At 38.5% G+C, this 27,244-nt stretch overlaps 1 protein-coding gene and 1 long non-coding RNA gene across 9 annotated transcripts in view; one reads left to right on the forward strand and one right to left on the reverse strand.

The window, feature by feature from the left end:
- The window catches only part of Plce1 (phospholipase C epsilon 1), a 349,441-nt gene that overhangs the window by 78,506 nt on the left and 243,691 nt on the right, over nt 1-27,244 (forward strand). The window lies entirely within an intron of this gene.
- On the reverse strand, nt 887-11,555 carry LOC134473801 (uncharacterized). The gene is made up of 3 exons (XR_010044228.1): nt 11,450-11,555; nt 7,181-7,289; nt 887-1,077 (listed from the first exon to the last, which is right to left on the reverse strand). It is a non-coding gene; the product is annotated as an uncharacterized LOC134473801 (long non-coding RNA).

Consider the following 27,244-nt stretch of genomic DNA (forward strand, 5'->3'; position numbering starts at 1 on the left):
ACTAGGATAATGCTTTATACAAACAGGTTCATGGTACATTATACTTATTGTCTAATGATTGACTTAATAGGGATTGAAATAAAAGAGTACCTGAATGAAAGCCCGGAGACGTGCGAGAAACCAAAAGCCTTGTTTTCAGAATTGAAAGACTGCTAATCACCTTTGGACATACGGACAGCTATTTTTCTATTTTTCACCTTCCTCCTAAATTCAGAGTTGGAAGAGATAAACAAATCTTTGAGAAAAAGACAAGGACTATTTCCTTTGCCCATTTTCTCCTTTATATTTACAAGAGGAGACTGAGAATGTTAGGAGAGGTGCAGTTGATATATTTGTTACTTTGTATTGCTGACTGTAAAGTTTTCTGTGCAGTATTTTAGTTGGTAATTTCTTTTACAGATGTTTTTGGTGAGAGTTGAAATATGCTGGCAAAATATTTAGACTCTGCGTTGCAATTTAAACATACTGCATTTTATTTCCTTAAGCACAAAGACAGGCAACATTTCCCCTCTTCTCTCTTTCAAAAATAAGAAAAAGGAATGAAGAGAGCATGAAATGTCTTTTGTATTTGCACTGAAAAATTAGTTTTTGCTTTGGAAATAAAGGTAGTAAACATCATGTCTCGTTCCTAGTTAACCAGTAGTTACCTTTGAACATGAAGAGCAATAAATTTTGAAGACTCAAAAATATAGTTGTAGGTGTGACTCATTTTATTTCCCAAAGGTTTCATTTTTAATTTTATTTTATTGTTCTGTGACTCCATGACTAAACATTTATTGGTGGTTGCAAATTGAAGCAGTCTGGAGGTAATAAGCCGTTTGCTATTGCTGATGAATCACCTTGCACTTAAATTTTCCCAGTGAATCTGCAGTATGCTGTTCCAAGGACTTCTTTCTGAAGGGAAGACTTCTGGAAGGGCCTGTATTTCTTTGAGTTTTCATAATAGTGGAATGTGTTATGCCTAGTGAGCAGTTAAGAGTTTGGGCTGGAAGGTGTCCTGGATCTGCTGGTAACTAGCTCTGGAGTTGTCGGCAATTTACTTCATCTTCCTAAGCCTCAGTTTTTCTCACCTGTAAACTGAGAATAACGAAAATCACACCTAATCCAGAGACTCATGAGGATGAGACATCTGAAAAAGCTCTGAGTGTGACACTTAGAAATTACTCAGCAAAACATAGCTACTAATGAACTTTATGACTATTAGTAATAATACTGAATTTTCAAATGCTTTAACAGAAAAGTTTGCTTCCTATATCCAAACACATATCGTACACATTACCAGGATCTTTATTTATTAGCACGTATGATGTCTACTTTGATTGCTTCTCCTGGATTGTAAGCCTCCTGGTTGGAGACACCACTCCTATCTGTTAGCCTTTACATCCCCCAGTCATTATCAGGTCTTCAATAAAGATTTATTGAGTTGCACTAGGAAGGTATGGGCAGAGGGCTGGTCCAGCCCGCCCCAGTGAGGACCGTGAATCACAGCCGTCCTCACAGTTGTTGAATGTGGGTCAGGCTAGGGTTCGGCATTTCTCATTCCAGCTGGGAACTGGAGTTGCCAAAGTGCTAGTCCCAAAAGTCAGGGCCAGCCTGCTAGTCTCTGAATGAATTTGGAAAGTAGAGCAGATTTGGAAAACAGAAGCTAATTCATTTTACATAGTGGCCAGATTAGTTTCTCTTTATTTTTTTAAGGTAAATATTTTAAATTATACAGTGAGAACTTGAGATTCAGATCTGCAAAGTGCCAGAATCCAGGCTGAAGAAGCCAGCAGTGGGAATCTAACTAGGAATGGTAACATCAGCTAGGGAAGCACATGGGCCTGAGAGTCTCAGGACCTAACTAAGAAAAGCCTTGCAGGGCAGAGGTGGGAACAGTCAGCTCACCAGCTTCAGCTGTGGATGACTTCGGCACTACTGATCTTTCCAGCGAACTAGGGTGAAATCAAACTTAAGCAAGTGAAAAAATGCAAGCTTTTTGTACAGTTTCGTAAAGGACGAGTTGACAGATGCTGCTTGCTAAGCACAAGAAGGGTTTGTTGAAAGAAAAATCAACATCAAGTCCAACTCCACAGTTGTTTGTCTATCCTCTGATGGCCACATCTTTCTTTACCTCAGTTCATCTCTACTAGATCTTCCATATCTGTATTTTTCCAAACCTATCATGTACATTTCTAATTATTTCTCTTAAAATCACAGAGTTCTTGATACTTAATTTCCTCTAAGAAGAATTAGCAAGCAACACTTATCAAATAATGTGTATGGCCCCCATGATGTCTTTTGCTGAGTTTCTTAATAGGACCCTAGCAGATATCTATATTAATCTTCTATTATAGCATAACAAATTACTGCAAGTGTACTGGCTTTAAATATTACGTATCTACCATTTACTTTTCTGTAGGTATGGCTGTGTTCTCCACTCAGGTTTCCCTGTGACTGAAACCCAGGTATTAGCTGCAATTGGAGTTCACATTTGGGCTGAGAGTCTTATCCCAAGCTTATTGGTTATGGCCAGAATTCATTTCCTTCTAATACTTACTATTCATTAGATTTCTTTGTGTGTGTGTGTGTGTGTGTGTGTGTGTGTGTGTGTGTGTGTGTGTGAGAGAGAGAGAGAGAGAGAGAGAGAGAGAGGGAGAGAGAATGAATTAGGAAAAGACTGACTCACTTTAATTTTTTATTTTTCTTTTTTTATTTAAAAAACAAAAAAAATAATTGAACAGAATTTCAAAACAAAATAATAGACTAGTACTATTTAATATATTGCATATTATCTTCAAAGTAGTTGTTCAGATTACAAGATATAGGGATAAAAAATGAGTGTTTCTGTTTTAATACTTAGATTTTTGATCCATGTGGCGAGTGCATGGTGGTAGGCATGCGTCCAGTTTAAGTCTTTGACATGTGGAAAGCCAATGTTTCCATCACCATTTATTAAGCAGGCTATCTTTCTTCCAGTGAACGTGTATGTATGACTCACATGTATGTATGACCCCTTTGTATGACTCACTTTTAGTGGTAAGAAAGAGACATTTTAAAATGGAAAGTTTAAGAGATCTTTGCTTGTTACTATATGTTAAAACATTTTTAATTGTCAAGTGCTTTATAAACATTAGCTGGGGGTGTTGGTGGTATTGTGTAAATGTAGGGGAGCTAAATGCTATCTCTCAGCATTCCTCCTCTGTAGGAATTGTGTCTATTTCTTAAACTTTACCAGAATAGATGTCAGTAAATGCTAACAACCTTTTACAGCTATGTTCTGTGGAACTGGACCCCCAGATGTTTTTTTGAACAAAGCATTCCATGATAACCAAGTTTGAGAAATGCTGCATTTCATATTCCTGTTCCCTCCTTTGGGCCTCTGAAAAGCCATAGTGTACATGGCCATATGAAAAGTTCTTCAGTAAAGGACATGCATCAATTAGTAAACCAACATTTTCTTGACCGAATGTGCTATGGGCAGTGCTGATTTATGCCCCACTCTCTCTCCCTGCATTAATCAGATTAAGCAGAGGTGATCAGGTCATGTACTAAGTTGGATGATGATGAAAAGACACAAGGTATCATATTTGGTGACTGAGAACAAATCCTCTAACTTGTCTAGGATGCTAGTACCCCCTTAGTAAAATGAAGATGGGGAATTAATTACACTTAAACCCTGAATTTTAATGAGATTCTATCATTTACTTTACGATAAAAAAGGAAAGTTTTTTTATAAATAAAATTTTTCTAGAAATGAAATAATAATTAAAACCAAGACAAAAAAAATTAGTCATTTGCAGAAGTTCTGTGAAACATTTAGACCATGAGATGCTATCAATTTTTATTTATTTTTGAGACAGGGTCTTGCTATGTAGTTCAGGCTGACTTCAAGTTCTTTATGTAGCCCAGGCTGGCCTGGAACTCACAGCAACCCTCTGGTCTCAGCTTCAGAAGTGCTGGGATGACAGGCATGCACCACCGTGCTACCCATTATGAATTTCTTTTTTCTTTTTAAGCAGGGTTTCACTGTATGGTGCAGGTTCACCTTGAACTCACTTTGTATCCCAGGCTGGCCTTGAACTCACAGCAATCCTCCTGCCTCAGCCTTCCGAGTGCTGAGATGACAGACATGTGCCACTGCGCTTGACTGGCACTATGAATTTTTAAACAACACATCAAATGAACATAGGCAAACATGGGAATGTAGCTGTTAGTCTGTCTAAATAATAAATTCAGGTGTGTGTTCCTGTGTGTCAGACATAGAAGGTTGGTGACGCTATGCAAGGGAAAGGGAGAAGAGAAGTTTGGCTGAACAGTCATGATAGGAGAAAATGAAGCCTGTGAAAAGGAAGAGGTGAGAACCCGGAATGAGGTGGGCTAAACAGCAGCCCCTGTTGGTTCATGAATGTAGGAATAACCTTCTGATAAGTGAGGCATGGACCATTTTGTGGGGCTGAGGAGAGATAAGGAGAGGAAATGGCTGTGAAGGCAGAACCGGAGCGTGGACAACCATGCGTGAGCCACACTGGTGCTGTGTCAGACTGATGTCTCGATACATGTGGAAGAAGAGCTGTGGTGCTACATGACTCAAAGATCTGAATGCTGAGAGAGAGGGAAGAACCGGAGGTAACTCCAGGGTGATCTCAGAAGAAGATGTGGTAAAATCAGCCATTCAGAGGAAGTTTGCCAAAATAAAAATTTACGCATGGCAAAGTGGCAGTTTCTGCTAGGTTTGCTGATAGCTGAAGAAAACGCCTCATTGCTTTTTGTGTTAGAAATAGTTATGTAACATGCTAATCTTATTTACTCTTGTGTGATTGCACCCGATAGGTCCCTTTATACTCCATTTAACACAACTTCTACTTTTGTTCAATATTAGAGTCAAGACATTTGAAGTTTGTACTGCTTTTTGGGCTGCATTTTATTTATTTAATGAGTGTAAGTGGTCCCTGTTTCAACTGGAGCTCCTGTATCCACTTCCTGTTCCTTGATAGCTTTTGTTTGTTTGTTTCCATCATGGCTTTTGAAGGAAGTGCCTGGGTTTGATTCAATTTAGCATACTGTTAAAGTATAGTGAGTTAGAATGAAAGTGTTTTTCATGTTTTTTGTTTGCCTTCTTAAAAAAGGAGCTAAAAACAATATCCACATGAGTACTTCTTTGATTTTCATGCTTTTAATGGAATGTGGTATGTGGGTCAGGGCTTGGCTGGTGTGAGAGCCAATGTGGCTTTGAAATTAAGACTTGCTACAGGCCTGGTCTTGGTCAGGTTTATTTCCTCTTAAAGAGAGAGCTTAAACATAAGCTCTCTCAACTATGAAAAGGAGATAATTGTGCTGTTTCTTGCCTTATGGGGTTGAAAGAATTAAGGAAATATGTGCAAGGGCTTAACATAGTGGTTGGCACCTAGTAAGTGTTCAGTAAATAGGGATTAGTAGTCTGATATTATTGGAAATGGAACTATGTAAGGTCTACAATGAATTGCAGTGATTACCAATTTTAATTATTTAGACAAGAATAAAGACATAATTAAAGGAGAAGGTAAGAAATAAGATTCACTTGCTCTAAATTTCTGTTTCTTAGTTTTGTGAACTTGGCAAGACTTTATCTCTTTGTGCCATGAAGAAATAAGTACTCTGTGGCTTGCCTTACAAGAAAATTACAAGGATTAGTGAATTTATATTGAGTTGCTGAACTTTGATTGCAAAGTGGGAAATAATTTTTACAGCTGGTATGCATCAGGGTTAACATGAATCCAGGCACAATTACTGGACTTAGAATCTTTTTTTATTCCTGCCCCTTTTTATGAAACCTTTCTGTGTGAGCCTCTGTTTTGCCTCCCCTGGATTCAACAGGAGAAAGCCATGGGGTGAGAAGACTGGATCCTCCGAGTGCAGCACAACAAACAAAGTCAGTTTTTTCTTTTCTTTTTTTTTTTTTCTTCTGATCTAAGCAAATTCCCCCAAACCTTACTTTTCACTAGAACAACCTTAAGCAACCAGTAGTGTAGGAAGATTATCATAGGCTGGTGGTACAAATGAAGCTCCTCTCTTTAAGCAAATGATCTCTAAGAGTGGGCAGGTGGCCCGGTGATAGAGCTCTTGCCTTGCATGCACAAGGCCTGGGTTCAATCCCTAGCACCACCACAAAAGCCCCCAAAACTTGTCTAAATGCAGTCCTCAGGACTCATGAAGATAAGAAAACCTAGCAAATCAGAAACTTTGTATCTGTGAATGGGGACTAAAGTGTACTAAGGAACAGGCCCTTGAGTGAAGTGTCCAAGACAAATGAAAAGGAAAAGCAGCACTTAATATCACACAAGATGACAGCTGGATTGTTTTATGATGTCCATGTCCTTATTCAAAAGAAGTGAGCTTTTGTGCTTACTATTAAGAAGATACTCCCTGTGATTTTCTATGTCTTTTTTTGTTGTTGTTTTGCAGGCAAGTACAGAAGTGAAAGTTTTACCCAATGTTTTCTAAACTGTAGCATTTTGAAAGCTTCAGTACAAAAGATAGCTTTTTGTTGTTTTATTTTTTGAGACAAGGTCTCACCATGTAGTTCAGGCAGGCCTTGAACTCACTGTGTAGTCCAGGTTGGCCTCAAGCTCTTGGTAATCCTTCTCCACTGCTTTCTGAGTGCTAGGGTAACAAGCGTGTGCCACTATGGCTGGCAAAAGACAGCTTTTAGTTTTGTGTGTTTCCCATGATACCAGATGGAGGGATGGCTTATGCAAAGAATCAGCATCCAGCCTGAGAGCAAAGACTTTTGAGTCAGACTCCCTGCGACTGAATCCAGGCTTGATTTCTTAGCTATGTACTTTTAAGCAGTTTTCCTGACTACTCTGTACCTGTTTCTAAATCAGTTTCCAGGAAATTAAATGAGTCACTATGGGACTCTCAACTCTCTGCTTCTGAATCTCATAAAAAAAAAAAAAATGTGATTCTGTTAGCAGATCTTCTAAATACCCATCTTTCCTCACACTCTCACTTCCCTGCATCACATGACACCCCTGGCAACCCCTTCTACTGTTTTCTTGTCTCCTTGTGGGTCTCCATGCCCAGGTCTCATCTCCTGGTGCCTTTGATCCAATACCTATAACACATGTAGCCCTTTCCCACTTAGAACCTTCTCCTACCTGATCCCTTTCTACTACCATTTCCCTGCTTTCTTCAAACACCTGGTCTGCTAGGAGCATACCTTTGTCTCTTCTGTATTCACCCCAGTCTCCTCTCTTTTCCAGTACAGCGAGTTCTTTCTTAACTGAAGGCATCATGTACCCCACTGTCCTCACCAGCGGATATTCCACCTTTGGGAAAAGAGAAAATTTGCCTTTCTTAGTGCTCTATTCTATGAGTGGATGATTGAATTGCCATTGTCTTGTATCTTTTCTTGTTCCTAAGACAAAAATACCCAACCCCCAAAGTTAGAGGAAGAAAGTTGTATTTCAGCTCACAGTTTGTAGGGGTATCAGTCTGTAGTCGGCTGGCTCCAAGACAGGATGTCATTGCAGAGGAGAGAAGAAATAGTTCTTGGCAGAAAGTAGTGAAGGAGCACCACCACCATCAAGAGCAGCAGCAGAAGCAGCAGCAAGCCTGCCTTCCCTCTCTCCTTTTATAGTCCATCCAGGCTTCTGCATGTTGATTGATGCCATTCTTACCCAGAGTGGGGCACCCTCAATCCCAGCCTCACACCCTTAACGGTGTCAACCCCTCCTTTCTTTTGTCTTTTTGAGACGAGGTCTTGCTATGCATTTTAGGTTGGCTTTGAGCTCACTTTGTTGCCTAGGCTGGTCTCAAACTTGTAACAATCCTCTTGCCTCATCCTTCCGAGTGCTGGGATTACAGGCGTGTGCCACCATGCCCAGCTATCAGTATCATACTCTTAATGCACATCTAAACACTCTACTTCAGCCACCTTTGAATCTCTTCACCAATGACCACATGAAGCTTGGGGAGGCATCTAGATACAAGTCATAACATTGTGTGACTCACAGAGGATATTTCTGTCATCTGTCTGAGATACGTGATATAAATTTTGCCATATCTCATTTTCACCATCCTAGATCAAATATGTACCCAAACTGCAACCCAGAACCCACTTATTTATCACAAAGTGTCAACACAGCAATTGAATGTCAGATGCTCAGCTTCTGGGACATCTTGGCTAGTGTGTCAACAGAGAGGGCTCTCTGCATGACACTGTGACACCCATGCTAGAGGTTCACCATCATTGTACTAGGCATTCTAATATGTGTTGAATGAACAGAATGAACATTTTCACCGACTCTAACCCTATTTTATTATTCTTATTTATTGAGTCATTGAATAGATAGCTATGGAAATGTTTAGGTTGGCTTACCACTGGTGGTACAGAAGTGAACAAGAAGACTATTCCATCCCTTTTTGGAATAGTCTGTGTCGTGAAGGAAAGATAAATTACACACATAATTACAGCTGTACTAAGTATTTGCATAGACAGTACAGGGGCCTTAACCCTTAACCCTGGAGGATGAGGATAGTCAGTGTGGATTTTCATTAGGAAGTTAGGTTCTACCAGGAAAGCCATTAACTATTTGTGAAGTCAAGGGTAATGGTAAGAGGAGGACAGTATGTTCAAGGCAGAGTGACTAGCATGCACAAAAGTCCTGGGGAAGTCAGGAGTGGGAGGCTGAAAGAAGAGCCAAGGTGCAAGGAAAGAAGTGGGGCAACAGGTGAGGTCACTAAGAGGCAGGCAAGGGCTAGCTTCTGGGCTTCACCATTCAGTTTGATATTCCTTAACATCATGACTGCCAAGTCTGGACATGGGATTACTTGCCCCATGTTTTACTATATACCATACATCTCTATCCCTGTAAAAACTCTCTTTGCTTTGCCCTCAGTTTAGTGTGATTGCATTGATTAGACAGGAGGCAAATCTGTCATAGTAAAGAGGGTTTTGCAGTGATAGACCTGTGGTTCATATCCTTTGTCATTAGGATGATGAATCAACTTCATCATCTTGCTGGTTGATTTTGGCAAGTTACTTAATCTCTCCCAGCTACCATATGAAAATGAGAATAGTAATCTTTACCATCATGGATCTTGTAAAATGTAATCAACAAATGCAGGAGAAGTGCTGAATACCAAATTCAGGATGTATGAATTGCTTCTTGTATGGCCACATATCTTGAAGAGCTCTTGGAGCCCCAGGGGAGTAGAAAACAGAGTACTTCCAGCCCCCTTGTCTGTGTTTTGGGGGTGACCTGTTTTACTATTTTCTTAGGGTATAACACAAATCTTTTTTTTCCTCATTCCTTATTTTGCTCTCAAGACCATTTGATTCTATGTCTAGTCCTTCTCTTAGGAAAACTGCCTGTTTTTAGGTTTTCTACTAGCATCTTTGACAATCACTGTTATAGTTTGTGTTTGGATGTCCTCCCAAAGCCTCATGAGATCATGGGAAGTGGGCCCTACGAAGGCAACTGAATCTAACATTTGTGATTGGTTCTTTGTCTAGTGCTGGGATTGACAATGTGAGTGCTGCACGTACTGAGGGGCAGAAGGTCAGCATAAAATATAAGGGAAGGAAGGAGGCACGCTTTTCTCTTTTTGCCCTTATGCTCTTGCCACTTTTGCAATTTGCTGCAGCCGCCGTAAATAACTATCCTTGTGCCATATGCCACTCTGCGTTGGAGCCAACTGATTATGGACTGAAACCTCTTCAGCTAAATAAACCTTTCCTTCCTTAATTTTGGGTGTCAGGTATTTTGTCCCAGTAATGAGAGAAAAGTAACCAAGACAATTGCTCTTCATGTTTTTCTGTCCCACCCTATATCCTCACTCAGCCCGTTTTTACCTGTTCTAGACTCTGTACTTTTTCTTGCCGTGGCAACTGGAATCCAATTTTTTGTGTTTCAATTATGCATTAATCTAGTTCCAGATCATTGAATTACACTAGATAGGTGATGCCATGTACTCCTTTCCCTCCCCCTGACCTACTGGCTTTGGAGCCATAATTTGCTTTGGAGACTTGCTATCAGGGGAAACAAACTATGCTACATCCAGACTCATTTCTGGCCTTCTCTTGGCCTAATGCTCTATGTGTACAGATTTATGCTATTGCCATATTCATTTCCTTCTGAATGAGAAGCCTGATACTTAGCTTCCCATCACCATTTCTGGATCCACATATTGAAACAGAATTGTATCTCCATAGGCCTTGTTTTGTGTGTACTTTGGTCAGCTTGCACACTTAAAAGTTACTGCATCATATTTGCCTTCTCCATTGAATTATGCAATCTCTGAAACAACAGTTCTTAATTATCTCTGTGACTCCAGCATTTTGTTCAGGCTGTGCAAGCTAGAAGACCTTTAATTAATGGTTATCAAAATTCATTGGATGTTGCCACCTCCAGTGAGTTAGGTCAACCTTGGGAAGAGTAGGGCACATGGCTGCCAGAAGGCAGCAGGGACCTGGAAACAATTTGGGAGACAAAATTTTAGCCTCACATTATTTGGAGACAGTTCCATGATCAGATGATAGAGTCAACAAGGCGGCTTCTGTCTGCTGGGTGGGGATCTTTCCGGTTGTCTTTATAGGAACAAAATCAATGTATTCACAGTTTTCCTCTTCCTTTGACCTATGAAAAATAAGCCTATATCTTCTGTTCAATATCCTGTTTGCTCTCTTCCTAAAGGCGTGGTACTTTGTCTAGTTGAGTGAGAAGCTAAGGACATCTATTGTTTAACTGCTTTTCTAACTTTCAGCTGCTACAAAGTGTTTTCTGCAAAATGACCAAGTTAGTGTTCTCTCCATGTAGATCACAAATTCACAATGGGATAATTTTGCCTGCTTCCCTAAGGAGCAAAATTTGGAGGCTTGGGATTATTGGTATCATCCACTTGAGATTTCCCATTAACTCTTTAGTGATGAACCATCCTCTCACACCCACTAAAACTAAAACTAAGATCACTAAATTTAAAAAATAAATCCAGGGCAAGATCCCCCTTAGTATAAAATCATCTCTATCCTCTTTTTTTAAAAAAAATTATTTTAAAGAGAATAAAACCAAGCAAACTAAAACAGAATAAAGCCAATCAAAACAAACCAGTGTAAGTGCAAGTGACTTAGGACTTCAAAACAATAGGAAATCAACAGTGGTTACCATAATGCCTCTTGTTGTCTTCAAAATAGCTGCCTCTCACCAAAGTGCCTCTCACCTTTAACACAGGTAATCAGGGCTCGTGGCAAGGTCCCCAGTACCATCAGACATAATAAAGGCAAACAAAATAAAGCAAAGTAGAACTAATAAAAACAAAATAATGAATGCAGTAAAGGATTTCAAAACAAGATAAAAGTAAATCCAAAATGGCTACTGTAATGTACCTTGTTTTCTTTGAAATAGCTCCCTGTCTTAGTTTCTTTTTACTTGTTGCTGAGACGAAATACCTGAAGCCCAAGTTGGGAAAGGAAAGATTTATTTCTTACAGTTTTTGGAGGTTTTAGTCCACACTCAGTTGGCTCCAGGGCAGGCGGGCATGGCTGGGCAGCAGTTCATGGTGGCTGTAAACAGCAAGCAGGAACCAGAAAAGAGAGCAAGACACACCTTCTTCCTGCCATTACATCACATCCTGGCTCCACCCCTTTGTGGCTATAGCATTGACACCATCAATCCAAGCAGTAGACAATGAACCAATCACAAATGCACAATGCAAACTCATGAGGCCTGGGGACACAGACATAAACCATGACACTGCCCATGCCATTGAATATAATAAAATCAAACAAAACAAAACAATAAAACCCAGCCCAACAAAACAATGAGACTGATACAGAACTCCAAAACAAGGTGATAGGAAATTAACAATGGCTACCACCTTCTGAAGGAAATCCTCCATAGATGCTACATTGTGTATTGTTATCCTCTGAATAGATGATCAGACAACCAGCTTTAGACCTGCAAAGTCAGTGAAACACTAAGCACAAGAATTAAATTGTATTTTACCTCAATAGCTATCATTGCAGCCTGGGTTTCTTCAAGGCATGTGTGAGTGGGGTTGGCTCTTCTTGTTTCCTAGAAGGGGCTGGCATCTGGCTCTCCCGCCCATGGGACCAATTCTCAAGGAGGGCTTGGTTCTTCTATCTCCACCCTCTTGAGTCATCCCAAGATTATACTTGCCCATTGAGTCATAGACCTCTGAGTCTTCCACCAGTTTTGAATATTCTGCTAGCTCCACCTATCACTGTGTGCACCCCCTAAATAGTGGCTATCTTGGAACATCACTCTCTTGGTCTATCTGGAGACATTAACTTCCCAGTCACTCATCATGTATTACTAAATTGGTCTCTGTTTCTCATTTTATCCTCTCACCACACCTTTAACACAGTAACCAGGGATCTTAGCAAGGTCCCCAATAATCTATAGCATTTGCAAACATAGGGAGGAGGAAAAAAAAAAGAAATCACAAGGATCTATGTGGAGAGAGCACAAACGTGATAATTTTTCAGAGAAAACTTTGTAGCAGTTGAAAGTTAGAAAGACATTGGAGAGGGAAAGAGAGAGTAAATGGGCTCCTCTGATGTTCTTTAAGAAAAACAAATGCAGGTTTGATTCAGGAATAGACTGTCTCTCTCTTTTTTATTGTTCTGTCCCTCGCATCTGGCACAATGTTTGACATATGGTAAGTTCTCAGTAAATATGTATTTAGTTAATTCCTTATATATTATTTGTGACTGTTGGAATTACACTCTTACCAAAGATGATGTGCAGCTTTTAGTTCCTTTACTCACACTACTCACAGTATTATAGGTCTAAGTGAATGACGCTTTGACTCCTCGGTCTAGAACAGTGAGGGTGTTAATGGAGATCCAGCACACATGTAGTAATCTACCCCTACTTCACAGTCAAATGACCATACCTTCCTATGCCGTGCTAATTCAGGACCAAGGACAGCATCTCATGGACATGTCCCCACATTTTCATGCTGCTACTCCCATGCTTGTGTGATGTTAGCATCCTGGGCCCCTTATCTTTTCATTATTCCTGCTATGCAACTCTCTCAGTGGGATTGACTAGTGCCTTTTCCATTTCTAGACATGAAGTGCTAAGTACTATGGGAGGAAAATGACAAACACAATTACATAGTCTTGTCTCAGCACTACTAAGCTGTCCTAAAATCTCCTTTGTCTTCATTTTGCAGCCCAGATCACAGTGGTTACTTTAAAGCTGCATCACATTAGCCATTCACACCTTTGCCTTCCCTTTCAGTCTCAGTATGTGATTCAACCTCTTGCTTCCATGACAAATTGAAGTTTACAGGTTGAGAATTTCTTTTCAGTCTTTTTAAAAAACATTCACTGTCCACTTCCGGGAGAACATGGCAGATAGATAACAGTAGCTACGGAGGCTCTTTGAGATATCCAGCTTAGAATCCAGGAATGGTGTGGTGTGAGGAGTCGTAAGCAGGGGGAAGATATACCCTGCCAACCCAGGAACAAACTAAGCTGAGAGAAACAAACTGGAAATGCAATCCCGGTGCTATAACCAGAACAGATAAATCTCAGCATGGAAGCTGGAACCTGTGCCTCTGGAAATCACAATTTGAATTTCCTGTCGCCACTGCTGCATCCCTATCAGCACAGCAGGGAAAGAGACGCGAAAGCTCTGAGAACTGGAATCGGCAAATGGAGTTGAGAGCGGGACTGGTGGGGAGCCCTGCATCGACCTGCAGTGAGTGAGAGGAACAGAGACCCTTCCATAGACTAGGAGGCTCCAAAAGAGGACATTCTGGGACTGGGCAGACTAGCCGGAATAGGACACTACAGTGACTTTAGTCACATATTCCCCTCTCAAGCCAGATTGGTGCGGAGTGCTTGGCCTAGGTGATGGCGCTGGTGCAGAGTGCTACTGGGTGACGAAGACCCAGTAGGCTAGCCCAAACCAGGTCCCAGCACCTGGTGGTGCACCCTAGCAGTGGAGCCTTCACTAGATTGACCTGGAGGGGCGGGCCCAGCAGAGGCTACCCAGATCTGTGTCTCCCTAGTATACTGCAATGGGTGGGAACATTTAGCTGGCAGATTCAAACAAACTGTAACCAACAAAGAAAAAAACTGGGCCTCCTATATACGCTTGCATGGAGGGAACAAAAAGTATGGGAAAAGGGAGCAACAAGAAAGGGCCCTCAGTCCCCAATCCTGAGAACACTGATCCAGGAAAGGTAAATGCAAAGGAAAATGAGGACAGAAAACATGCAATATCAGACATAGCACCAATAGACATAAAGCGATATCTCTGGAGCCTCATAGACGAGTTCAAAAGTGAAGTATTGGGGCTGGGCGGCATAAGCACCTGCCTTGCAAGCAGGCAGTCTTGAGTTCGATCCCTAGTACCGATAAAAAGTGAAAAAAAAAAAAAAAAGAGCAAACAAAAGTGAAGTATTTAACAAAGTAAAGTAAGATATAAATAGAATAGTTAGAGAAATGCTAAGCACTGCCCAAGAAAAAAACAGATGGTGGAATGGAAGATCAGAAAAAAAGGGAGAATTGCTTGATGGAGAAAATAGAGAAAACATAGAATACGTGAAGCAGGTTCAAAGAGATTACCAGGAAACTAAAAACTCTATTGAAAGCTGGCATAACAGCTTGAAAGAAACTAAGGATAGATTATCTGAACAGGAGGGCAGATTTGTAATGTGGGAGCATGAAATGAAAAACTTCTTAAAAATAACAAGAAAACAGCAATAATACAAAGGCTAGAAGATGATAAGAGGATCTATAACTTAAGAATTAAGAACATAAAAGAAGTAGAGACACAAACACATGAACTACAAAAGCTATTCACAGAAATAATCCAAGAGAATTTCCCTAATCTAGCAAAAGGTAAAGATACTCAGATGTATGAGGCATACAGAACCCCAGCCACCTACAACCCAAACAGAGCTACACCCAGGCATATAACAATCAAAATTCCAGAAATCCAATATAAGAACAGAATATTAAAAGCCGTCAGAGACAAGAAACAGATCACTTACAAGGGAACACCCATCAGAATTACAGCAGACTTCTCGGCACAAACCATCAATTCACAAAGAGCGTGGGGGGAAATAATTCAAGCTTTGAAAGATAATAACCTCCAGCCAAGATTGATATATCCTGCACAACTGTCCCTAGAAATTGATGGAAAAACAAGGTGGTTCCAGGATAAAGAGGAACTAGGGGAATTTGCAACCACCAATTCAACTTTACAGAGAATACTGCAGGATAGTCTAAAAAAAAAAAATACCAAGATTCCAGAAACAGTGGCAGAGAGGCCACAATGAATGGAGCAGAAAGCGAAATGAAGAAGACAAACCGACAACTAATGACAGAAAAAGAGCTCCACAGAAATGAGGCAGAGAAGGCTGGATGGTAGCAACAGCTATTTTGGAGAAAACAAGACATCATAATAGCTAGTGCTGATTTAGTATCATCTTGTTTTGAAGTCCCATCAAGCTTTTGTTCTTCTGTCTCCACCAGTCTTAACATGTTGTATCTTATTGGATTTTATTATATGTGATAATATAAACAAAAACTTTTATAGACAAGGAGATTATACAGAAACCATTGATCATTTTCTGTTAGTTGATTCTAAATACCCTGTAATACTGTCATTCTCTTGGTTTTACTTTGTCTTGATACGTTTGATGCTAGAGTATAAGAAGTTATACTCAAAGATTTCAAGAAAAGAGACACTATGGTAAGTACTTTAATGTCAGGATATCTTTTGATGAAACACTATTTTGCTTAAATTGTTATGCTTTGACCTGCGCTGTTTTGTTGTTATGCCCTCCTTTATCTCAATCTCCTTTTTTTATTACTTACTTTTTTATCTTTTTAATTAAGGGAAAAATAAAAAATAGCAGCATATATTATAGTAACCCACTTTGATTTCCTATTAACTTGATTTGAAACCCTGTATTGCTCTCACCATCTTGTTTTGACTGATTTTACTCTATTCAGTTTTGCTTGATAGTACCAAGTTCAAAAGTATAGGCAACAACTGTGAAGACAATAAGATTCACTATGATGCCCATTCTGGTTGACTATTAACTTCTTATGAAGTCCTGTAATGTCTCCAATGTTTTGGTTTTATTGGTCTTATTCTTTACTGTTTTGTTCAATTTTATTATAACTGATGATATAGGCAATTCTTTTTAAAATAGCAAGAGGCAGTTTGATAACCATTGTTGGTCACCTTGTATTTTGTTTTTACATTATGTACTATGTCCATCCTTTTGATTTGAGTGATTTTGTTTTGTTATGTCACATTTGGTTTTATTGTCTTCAAAACAAGTAATAAGAACTGTGGGAGTAATAAAACCCAAAATGTGTAATTGTCATTGTACAAAAGAGAGGAAAACAAAGTGCTCTAAAGGATATAACTGCATGTATATTTAAGTGTATAAGATAGATAACCATATTACTGAGTTTTGTTGGATCATTGAACAGAACTGTTTGCAGTCTCACTGTTTGAATGTCCACTTTGTATGCTTTAATTTTGTAACTTGAACAACGATTTCTAAGATGACAATATGTAATCTATTAACTAGTGATTTCCTATTGTTTATTTTTTCTGAAATTCTATATAACTTGTACCCTTTTTCTGTTTTTTTTTTCTCCTTAAATAAAATTTTTTAAAAAAACATTCACTGTATTCTCTCTACCGTTGAAGGAAAAGAAACTCCTTTCTTCTGCACCTGCTTTTCTTCCTCCGGTCCAGACTTTTTTCCATGGTTATTCTCCCCCTTCTTCTGGTCTCTGTGATCCCTAACATGCTCGTCAGTGTTTCCTGACAGTTCTAAGGCTCCATTGTAGTTACATGGGTCCTTCTTTAAAGATACAGACTTGGGAACACTATTCCAGGCGTACTGAATTAAGGTTCTTAGTTTGGGGACCTCGTTTGTACACATTAAACAAGAGTTCCTCATTTGGAAGGCACTATTAAAAGAACTGTCTTTGCTTTTGCTACTCCTAAACCATCTTTCATTTTAGAGCCAGAAACTCCCCTCCAAAGTGCAACTCTGTTCATTTCATTGCATGTTAAACACATCTAAGAATTTTGTTTTTATATAAGACAGGACCAAGGCAGGATATACAGTGGCATATCAAAATCAGCTGTTTGAAGAACATCTAATGAGAGTATTTACAGAGGTGTGGCAGTATTTAGACATAAGGGAGGCCAGAGCAGTGTCCAGGGCTGACAACAGGAGGCCTGAAGGTATGAAAAAGAAGCAGTTTGTTATCCAGAGAGACAGGGCTGCAGACCACCAGACTGGTAATTAATGGAGTGGGGCACCCGACCTGCAGCACCTGACAGAAAAGGGTGGAGGAAAAGAAACTCTACTTCCTCCAGCTTTTGCCTTTTAAACCCATGTTTGTGCTCCCTGTTGGGCAAGGTCAAAGAGGTAGTGAGCAGTCTGTACTGGCCAGCTTTCATGAAACAGGACAAGAGGGCAAAGGAGGGAAGTGGGTTTGGAGGATGGAGGACATGCAGACAGCAGTCGCTTATCCTGGCTTCTAACTAGTGCCCCTGAGACAGGGCCTGACTCTCGTATTGGCCATGATGTTCTCTCTGGCTAGCTCCTCATCTTGCCTAGAACCTTTCTTCTGGTATTCCTTGGCTCTTCTGCTTGTGTCTTTGCTCCATCCCTTTGGTCACGTAGCCTCATGTGTCTGGAATGCCCACTCTGCTCTTGGCCCCTTAACAACTGCCAGATTTTCTGCAGAACCAAGCCTAAGTGCAGTAGGTTAGGCATGAAATGTCCTCAACAGGGCCATGTGTTCAAAGCTTGGTTCCCAGCTGATGTTGTTGACAAGATGTGGAGCCTTTGAGAGGCAGGACTAGAACCTCCAAAGTAAAATAAACCTTCTGTCTGTATAAGTTAATCTTCTCAGATGTTTTGTTATGGTGATGGAAAGATAACTAATACACCAAGAGACATCTTCACCAGAGTGAAGCCCTTCTTCAGCCTCTTCACCAACTGGCCACTTCTTCCTTTGTGCTTCTATCTTAACCCACATGCACCTATCAGCATCCTAATAGCTGGCATGTGTGGAGTGCTTACTATGCCCAGCACTGACATGTTTGCATGTGCTAACTAAGTTGTTAGAGCCACTCTGTTATCCTCATGTTACAGATGAGCATATTGAGGCACAGAATGGTTAAGTAAATTTGTGCTGGATTACTGTACTAACAATTGGTGGAGCCAGAATTTGAAGCCAGAAAATCTGGCTCTCAGCTGCTAGACTGCTTTGCCATACTGCTTCTTATGACAGTCGGTTACATTTATTTACTACTTTATCTGTCTCCATCAACTGAACCATAAATTTTCCAAGAATAAGAAGGTCTATTTATCTTTTTTTCTCTATCTCCTCATTCCTCCCCAGTGCTTAATACAGAGGTTGGCTAAGGAGGTACTTATTAGGCAGTGAAGGAGAAGTGAAGGGAAAGAATCTTGGAAACGTTTCCTCTTTGCAGTAGAGAAGGCTGCAACTCAGAGATGCTAAATCACTTGCCCTAGGCCATACCCTGTGCTATATTTCAATATGGGTTAACTGAGTGTATTTCTCTATCATATCAGGCTGCTTTCTAGAAAAATATGAAACTTTAATGCTGTTTAGGTGTCTCCAAACAAAAATGTAACACTCTATAGGGTCCATTTTAAGGAAGTGCCACAGCTTAAATAGCTAGAGACCTAGTAACATTTGCAATCAGGATCCAAAACAGAAACTCCACCCAGAGTAATGAGCAAGAGCTAAAGAATGGAGATGAGGGGAAATTTCTAGGTCTAGACTCAAGTTAAGTGGAGGTTTAAGAGTCAGTTCTGGAAGCAGATACCAGGCACTTGCATTGAAATACTCTGACAGGGGCTGGGGATTTAGCTCAGCGGCATAAGCACCTGCCTTGTAAGCAGGCAGTCGTGAGTTCGATCCCTGGTACCAATAAAAAGGAAAAAGAAAAAAAAAAAGAAATATTCTGACAGCATGTCACCTAATTCTCCTTCTTTGTGAAGCCATAACTTGAGCAAGTAGACAGATGGAAGCCGTGATTGGGGAAGAGTGGGTCTTCCAAGGTATGGAGTGGGGTCCAATCAAAACCAGGTCCTGAGCACGGTTCCCTGGGGCTTCGGTTCACAAGGGGGCTAAAACATGACTAAAAAATAGTAAAAATAAAGTACCAGGAAACTCAGTGTTCTATAGGTAACTCCTGAAATGACTAAGGAAAGAAGAGTTTGTCCTTTCCCATGAAAGTCTCTTTTCTTTAAATAAAAACTCTTGAAGGCACACTTGCCAGTGCTAAACAGTCTCACAGGAGGGGGAAATACGCAGCCAAAGGCATCAGCCTCACTCCAGCCAGTAGTCCACCAGCATCGGGAGGTACTGGCAGCCAATCACAAAATGATGAGTTTTCTTCTTATCTAATTTTTTTTAATTTGGAGAAAAAAAGCAAAACAAAAAAAAGGGTAGAAATATTACAGATTTTCAAAACCACCAAGAAATCACTAGTTGATAAATTACATATTGTCATCTTAGAAATAGTTGTTCAAGTTACAAAATCATAACATAAAAAGTGGACAATCAATGACAATCTGTTCGATGAACCAACAAACACTTAATAGTATGGTTATTTATCTTACACACTTAGACATACATACAGTTAGAGCTCCTTTAGAGCAGTTTCCTTCCCTTTCATCATTACAATATCTGTTATACATTTTGGATCTTATTACTCCTTCCGTTTTTATTTTTTATACTAGAGAGACAATGTGATATTTATAAATATCAGTCTGTTTTATTTCACTTATGGGGATAGTCTCAAATTGTCTCCATTTACTTATAAAAGCCTCAAGGTCATCCATTTTTATAGCTGAGCAATATTCCATTATATAAATATACCACATCTTTTTCATCCACTCTGCAGTTGATGGGCATTTTGGTTGTTTCCAAGATGTGGCTATTACAAATTGCACAGCTATAAAAATGGGAGCACATAAATCACTGTGACATGACCTTTTCAGTTTTTCTGGGAAAATACCCAGAAGGGGAATAGCTAGATTGAATGGAACTTCCAATCTCAGCTTTTTGAGAACCTCCATACTGATATCTGTAGTGGCTGCACCAGTCCACACTCCCACCAACAGTGGAGCAGGGTTCCTTTCCCCCCCTGCAGCCTCGCCAACATTTGTTATGAGTTGATTTCTTGATGGCAGCTATTCTTTCCAGAGTGAGATGAACTCTCAATGCTGTTTTAATTTGCATTTCTCAAATGGACAGTGATGGTGAACATTTCTTCATGTATTTATTTGCCATTTGGATATCTTCATCCAAGAAATGTGTGTTCATGTCAGATGGCTGTTTTGGAGAGGGTCTTTGAATTTGGGAGCTTGATGTTTTTCAGTTCCTTAGATGTTCAGGATATATCCTTTGAGGGATTGCTGGCTAAATTTATTTTCCATTCTGTGGGTTTTCTTTTCACGCTGTTGGTGATTTTGTTTGAAGTACAAAAACATTTAATAATATTAGGTCCCAGTATTTGATTCTTTGAAGTATTTCCTGTGTGGTTTGTGTTTTGTTCATGAATTTTTTTCCTATTCCTATGTCTCTAAGATTTCTACCTACCTTGTCTTCCAGTAAATTTAGTGTTTCTGTTTTAATTTTAGGTTTTTGATCATTTTGACTATAGTTTAGTGCATGGTGATAGGCATGGGTCTATTTTCAGTCTTTGGCATGTGAAAGCCAATTTTTCTTTCTTTTTTTTTTTTTTTGTCTTTTTCGTTTTTACCGGTACCGGGGATCGAACTCATGACTGCCTGCTTGCAAGGCAGGCACTTATGCCACTGAGCTAAATCCCCAGCCCCGAAAGCCAATTTTTCCATCACCATTTATTAAAGAGGTTATCCTTTTTTCCAGTGAACATGTTTGGCTTCTTTGTCAAGTAGCAGGGTGTCTTTGTAGTATTGTTTGTATCTTCTAATCTCTTCCATTGATCCTTAGGTCTATTTCTTTGCCAGTACCATGCTGATTTTATCACTATAGCTTTGTAGTATAGTTTCAGGCCAGGAATTTAGATGCCTCCTACCTTGCCTTTGTTGCCAAGAATCACCTTTGCTATTCTAGGTTTCTTCTGTTTCCAAATGAATTTTAGGAATGTTTTCTCTAGATCTGGAAGGTATGTTAATGGTATTTTGATTGGGATTGCATTAAATCTGTATAACAGTTTTGAGAGTATGGTCATTTTCACAATGTTAGTTCTTCCTAAAAAGAGCAAGGAATATCCTTCCATTTTGTAATAGCCTGTTCCATCTCCTTTTTTAGAGTAGTATACTTTTCAGCATATAGGTCTTTTACATTCTTGATTAGGTTGATTCCTAAGTATTTCATTGTTTTAGATGCTATTGTGAAAGGCAGTATTTCCATAATTCTCTCTCAGTGGGCTTTTTGTTTGTGTACAGGAATGCTTTTGATTTTTGAGTGCTATCTTTGCATCCAGCTACACTGCTGAATTTGTTTATTACCTTTAGTAGTCTTTTAAAGGAGTTTTTGGGGTCTTCTGTGTAGAGTATCAGGTCATTTGCAAATGGTAATAATTTAACTTTTTCCTTTCCTATCTTTATTTCTTTTATTTCTCTCTCTTGTCTGATTGCTCTGGCTAATATTTCCAGAAGTATATTGATTAGGAATGGTGATTGTGGACAGCCTTGTCTTGTTCCTGATTTTAGAGTGAAAGGTTTCAGTTTTTCTCCATTTAATATAATGTTTGCTGTGGTTTTGAAATAGATGGCCTTTATTACATTGAGGTAGATACTGTCTATTCTGAGTTTTTGAAGGGTTTTTATCATGAGCAAGTGTTTGACTTTATTGAAAGCTTTTTCTGCATCTATTGAAATACCCATGTGATTTTTGGTTTTGGCTCTGTTGATGTGGTGTATTACATTTATTGATACATAATTACATATTAAACTATCCCTGCATTCCTGGGATAAATCCCTCTTGGTCATGATGTATAATCTTCTTGATGATTTGCTCTATTCTAGTATTTTATTGAGAATCTTTGCATCAGTGTTCATTAGTGAGACTGGCCTGTAGTTCTTTTTGGTTGAGTCTTTCAATGGTTTTGGTATCAGAGTAATACTTGCCTCCAGGAATGAGTTAGGAAAGATTGCTTCCCTTTCATTATCATTGAAGAGTTTAAGGAGTATTGGCATCAAATTATCTCTACATTTCTTTTAGAATTCAGCCATGAATCCATCAGGACCTGGGCTTTTCTTTGTTGGTAGGTTTTCAATCCTGTTTTCAATTTCAATAGCTGATACTGGGTTATTCAAAATTGTTAAATCTTCTTGGTTGAGCTTTGGTAGTTCATGTTTCAAGAAATCTGTCCATTTCCTCTGTGTTTTCCACTCTATGTGAGTAGAGATTTTCAAAGTAGGTATTTTTGTTCTTCTGAATATTCATGGGATCTGTTGTGTTTTCTCTCTTTTCAGTCCTTATTGCATGAATTTGAGGTTTTTCTTTCTTTGTCTTGATCAGGTTGGCTAGAGGTTTATCAATTTTGTTTATTCTTTCAAAAAGCAGCTCTTTGATTCATTAATTCTTTGTATTGGTTTTTTAGTCTCAATTGTATTAATTTCTGCTGTGATAATTTCCGCTCTTCTATGGGCTTTGGGTTTCAGTTGCTTTTCTTTTTCTAGAAGCTTGAGATGTAGTATTAGGTTATTTATTTATGCTCATTCCATTTTCTTGATATGACAATTTATTGTTATATATTTCCATCTTAGGACCACTTTCATTGCATTCCACATGTTTAGATATGTTGTATCTGCATCTTCATTGAATTGTAGGTATTGCTTAATTTCTTCTTTAATTTCACTTGTAGCCCACTGATTATTCAGATTATTAATTTCCATGTATTTATGCAGGTTTTGTGATTTCTTTATTTAGAGAAAGAAAACAAAACAAAACAAAAAAGGGTAGAAATAATACAGAAAAATAAACATAAGAAATCACTAGTTGATAAGTTACATATTGTCATCTTAGAGATAGTTGTTCAAGTTACAAAATTAAAGCGTACAAAGTGGCATTCAAATAATGACACTGCAAACAGTTCTGCTCAATGGTCCAACAAAAACTTAGTAATATGGTTATCAATCCTACACACTTGCTTTTTATCTTAAAGAGGGTAAGATTAAACATGACAAGATAGAACAAAACAGTTCATAAAGAAATACATTTCAAAGCAAATCCAATGGAGATCTTCACTATCTATCTTATTGTCTCTAGTTTTCTTCCAAATAGTTGCCCCGATCTTCACACACATTGAATATATACATTGAACATTATAGAACTAATCAAATCTTTACAGGATGATGAAGGCTTTTTAGGTCTTCAAGACCTCATTTTGGGGAAGTCAATAATGACTACCATAATGTCTCCCATTCTCTTCATAGTAGCTGTCTTTATCTTTACGTATGCTGAAATTGAACATAAGAGACTAGAATAATATCACTCTGAACAGTGAATGATAGTGTTGCTAGATTTTATATCATAATGCTACAGAATTAGCATTGGGTTTCTTAGTGTCTCTTCTTCAGAGTATCTGTTCATTACATTGTGTATTATATAATTTGTTCCCGTAAATAGTTTAGAAATTCTCCCCATGTGTGAATCTCTACATGTATATCTATCCTTTCTGTATTATAGGGAAAAACAGATCAAAACAAGACAACAAAACAAATTCCTAGAAAAACATGAAGTGAAAAAGACATATAAGACCACAATATTAGGTGATCTACAGTAATTACTATGTTTTCTCTTGTTATTTTCAATAGAATTGTGCACATCATCAGGCATTATATAGTTAAGCATAGCATTACATAACTATTTTTATAAAAACATAACTTTGAAGACATTGTAAGACTTGAAAGCAGTTAATAATCTTGTCATCTTCAGAGAAGTTGCCTCTACTCTTAGACTTGATACTATCAAGCATACCAAATTTGAATAAAATCAGTCAAGGATAAACAGCAGTCTAACAAACCAGCTTCAAATAAATCAATCATAGTAAAACAATGTAAGTAGTACAGGGTGTCAGTTTAAGTTAATAGGAAATTAAGGATAGTTACCGTAGTATAACCTGCTATTTTTTGGTTAGCTGTCTGTGCCCTCAAATCTAATATGAGTAGACAGACCAGAACAAAATATAATCAGACTAAACCGAGGGATAAGACTACTATGACTGGGGCGGGGGATTTAGCTCAGCGGCATAAGCACTTGCCTTCAGGAGATCATGAGTTCAATCCCTAGTACCGATAAAAAGTAAAAACAAAAGAAGACTACTACAACTTTTAAATCTTGATACACTATTAACAATGTCCTCTGCCTTCCTATTTTAGACAGTATCTCCCCTTTCCCTTTCTCAGGGTGCTTTGTACATTTTGGGTCCCACTAGCTCCTTTAGTTTTTAGATTAGGGGCCAACCTGTTATCTATGAGTGTTGCTGAACCTTTTTACCCCTGAGCTTGATCTTGAGCAGTACTCCTTTACTTACTAAAGTGTCAAGGTTTTCCTTTCTTACAGCTGAGTAGTTCTCCACTACACAAAAGTGTCACGACTTTCCAGCCTATCTGCAGCTGCTGTACAAGTTGTCCCTATTTCTCTCTGGTTCCATCACATAGAGATCATTTTCTCATCTTTGACTTTCGGAAAATTAACCCTCTTTCAGATTGAGTATATTTCCTATTCAGAGCATCTCAATGGATCCTGCCTCCTAATCTACCCTACCTGTGTTTCTTTTTTGTAGTGTATCAAGGTTATCTATATTAAAGATTATAGCTTACTGTCTCTGCCTCATCTCTGCTATTCTATTTTTCTGCTATTATTTGTCCACTTTATACCTTCATTCCACTGTCTGCCCTATTCATTGAGGCCTCTCTGGCAGTGTTGCTGGAATCTTGGTATCTTTTCCCCTCTCTCTCTCTGGAATGTCCTTCAGTATTTTTTGTAGGGTTGGGTTGGTGGCCATGAACTCCCACTTGAAAATATCTTGTTTCTCCCTTGATTTTGAGAGTTTTTCAGAGTACATGGGATTGGGTGTTACTTTCTTTCAAGAGATGTAATATTAGGTTATTTCCCCCAGGCTTTTCTCAATTTGAGCGTTTGTGTTGATCAGTCTCATTACTTTGATAACTCTTCCTTTGTAGGTAATCTGCTTCTTTTCTCTGGCTGCTTTTAATATTTTGTTCTTGTGGTGGATTTCTGGAATCTTGATTATTATATGTCTGGGTGTAGATCTGTTTTAGTTGTAGGTGGCTGGAGTTCTGTATGCTTCATTTATCTGGATATCATTTCTTTTTCCTATGCTTGGGAAGTTTTCCTTAATTATATCTGTGAATAGTTTTTTTTTTTTTTTTTTTTGTGAATAGTCTTTGTAGTTCATTTGTGGTTACTCCTGCTGTGGTCACTCATGTTTTTTATTCTTAAATTATAAGTCCTCTTGTCATCTTCTAGCCGTTGAATTGTTTCTTCCTGGTTCCTTGCTATTTTTAAGAGATCTTTTCTGTCATAATCACAAATCATAAGTCTCTCTTCAAGTTTCAAAAGGCTAACTTTAGTTTCTGTCAAGGCATTTTGCCAGCTTTCAATGGAGTTTTTAGTTTCCTGGTAATCTCTTTGGATCTGTTTTATGTATTCTAGGTTTTTTTTTATATTCTTCATCACAGGTTTCTCTTCCTTTTCTGAGTTCCTCCGTTCTTCCATCTGTGTTCTCTTAGGAGGGGCTTATCATTTCTTTAATTAATCTTTTTATATCTTGCCTCACTTGGATCAGAAGTACAGTTTTAAATTCGTCTGTGAGATCACAAAGGTATTTCTTTATGTCCACTGATGCTGGTGTAATAATATTACATGAGTACTACACTGGTTCTCTTCTGTATTTACTCTCCGGGGCTTATTTTCCCAGGGTCAGTGGCTGGAGGTTTTTTTTTTTTCTTATTTCTATCTCTTGTCATGTTTCTGGGTTTCTGCTTTCTATTATATATATATATATATATATATATATATATATATATATATATACACATATACATAACAACACAGGTGAGAACAGAACAATTTAAGCAACATGGTGTTTCGCCACAGTATAACCCGACATAACAGTAGTTACCATAGTGTCTCTTTCCTTGAAATATTTGAGTATGCCTTTGTATACTATCAAATATAACAAGACAGTGTAAAACCATTCAAGAGGGTAAAAGTATTACAGGGTATTTAGAACCAACTAACAAAGTGAACAACGATTTCTATATTATCTCCTTGACTAAAAAATTTTTGTTTATACTATCACATATAATAAAATCCAATATGATTCAACATGAAAAAACTGATGGAGACAGAAGAGCAAAAGCTTGATGGGGCTTCAAAACAAGCTGATATTAAATCAGCACTAGCTATTATAATGTCTTGTTTTCTTCAAAATAGCTGCTCATACCATCACAGACAATAAAATCAAACAGCCCAGAATAAAACCATTCCAATTAATGAATGAAAACATTATAAGGCTTCAAAACAATATAATGGGGAATCATGATTACCACATACTCTTATGTACTCTTAACATTTCTTTACACTAGGGAAACTATTCGGTATTTATGTATGTGAGTTTGATTTTCGCTTACAAGTATGGCCTCAAGCTGTACCCAATTATTTATAAATATCTCAATGTGATCATTCTTTATAGCTGAGTAGTACTCCATTGTATAAAAATACCACAACTTCTTTATCCATTCCTCAGTTGATGGACACTTGGGTTGTTTCCACGATCTGGCTATTACAAATTGTGCTGCTATACATATGGGTGCACATATATCACTGTGGTATGATGCTTTCAGTTCTTCTGGGAATATGCTTATAAGCAGAATAGCTGGAACAAATGGGACTTCCAATCCCAGCATTTTTAGAAATCTCCAAACTGAAATCTCCCCAAGGGTTGCACCAGTCTACACTCCCAGAAGCAGTGCAGGAGAGTTCCATTTTCCCCACACCCTCTCCAGCATTTGTTGGTGGTGGTTTTCTTGATCCTGGCCATTCTTTCAGGAGTGAGATAGAATCTCAGTGTGGTTTTAATTTGCATTTCTCTAATGAGCAATGTTGATGAACATTTTTTCATGTATTTATTTGCCATTTGTATTTCTTCATCTGAATACTGTGTATTCATCTCAGATGCTCATTTTTGGGTTGGATCCTTGAATT

The sequence above is a fragment of the Cavia porcellus genome, unplaced genomic scaffold (genome assembly GCF_034190915.1).
Source record: "Cavia porcellus strain 051 isolate PalLab524CR breed Dunkin Hartley unplaced genomic scaffold, mCavPor4.1 scaffold_28, whole genome shotgun sequence".
NCBI lineage: Eukaryota > Metazoa > Chordata > Mammalia > Rodentia > Caviidae > Cavia > Cavia porcellus.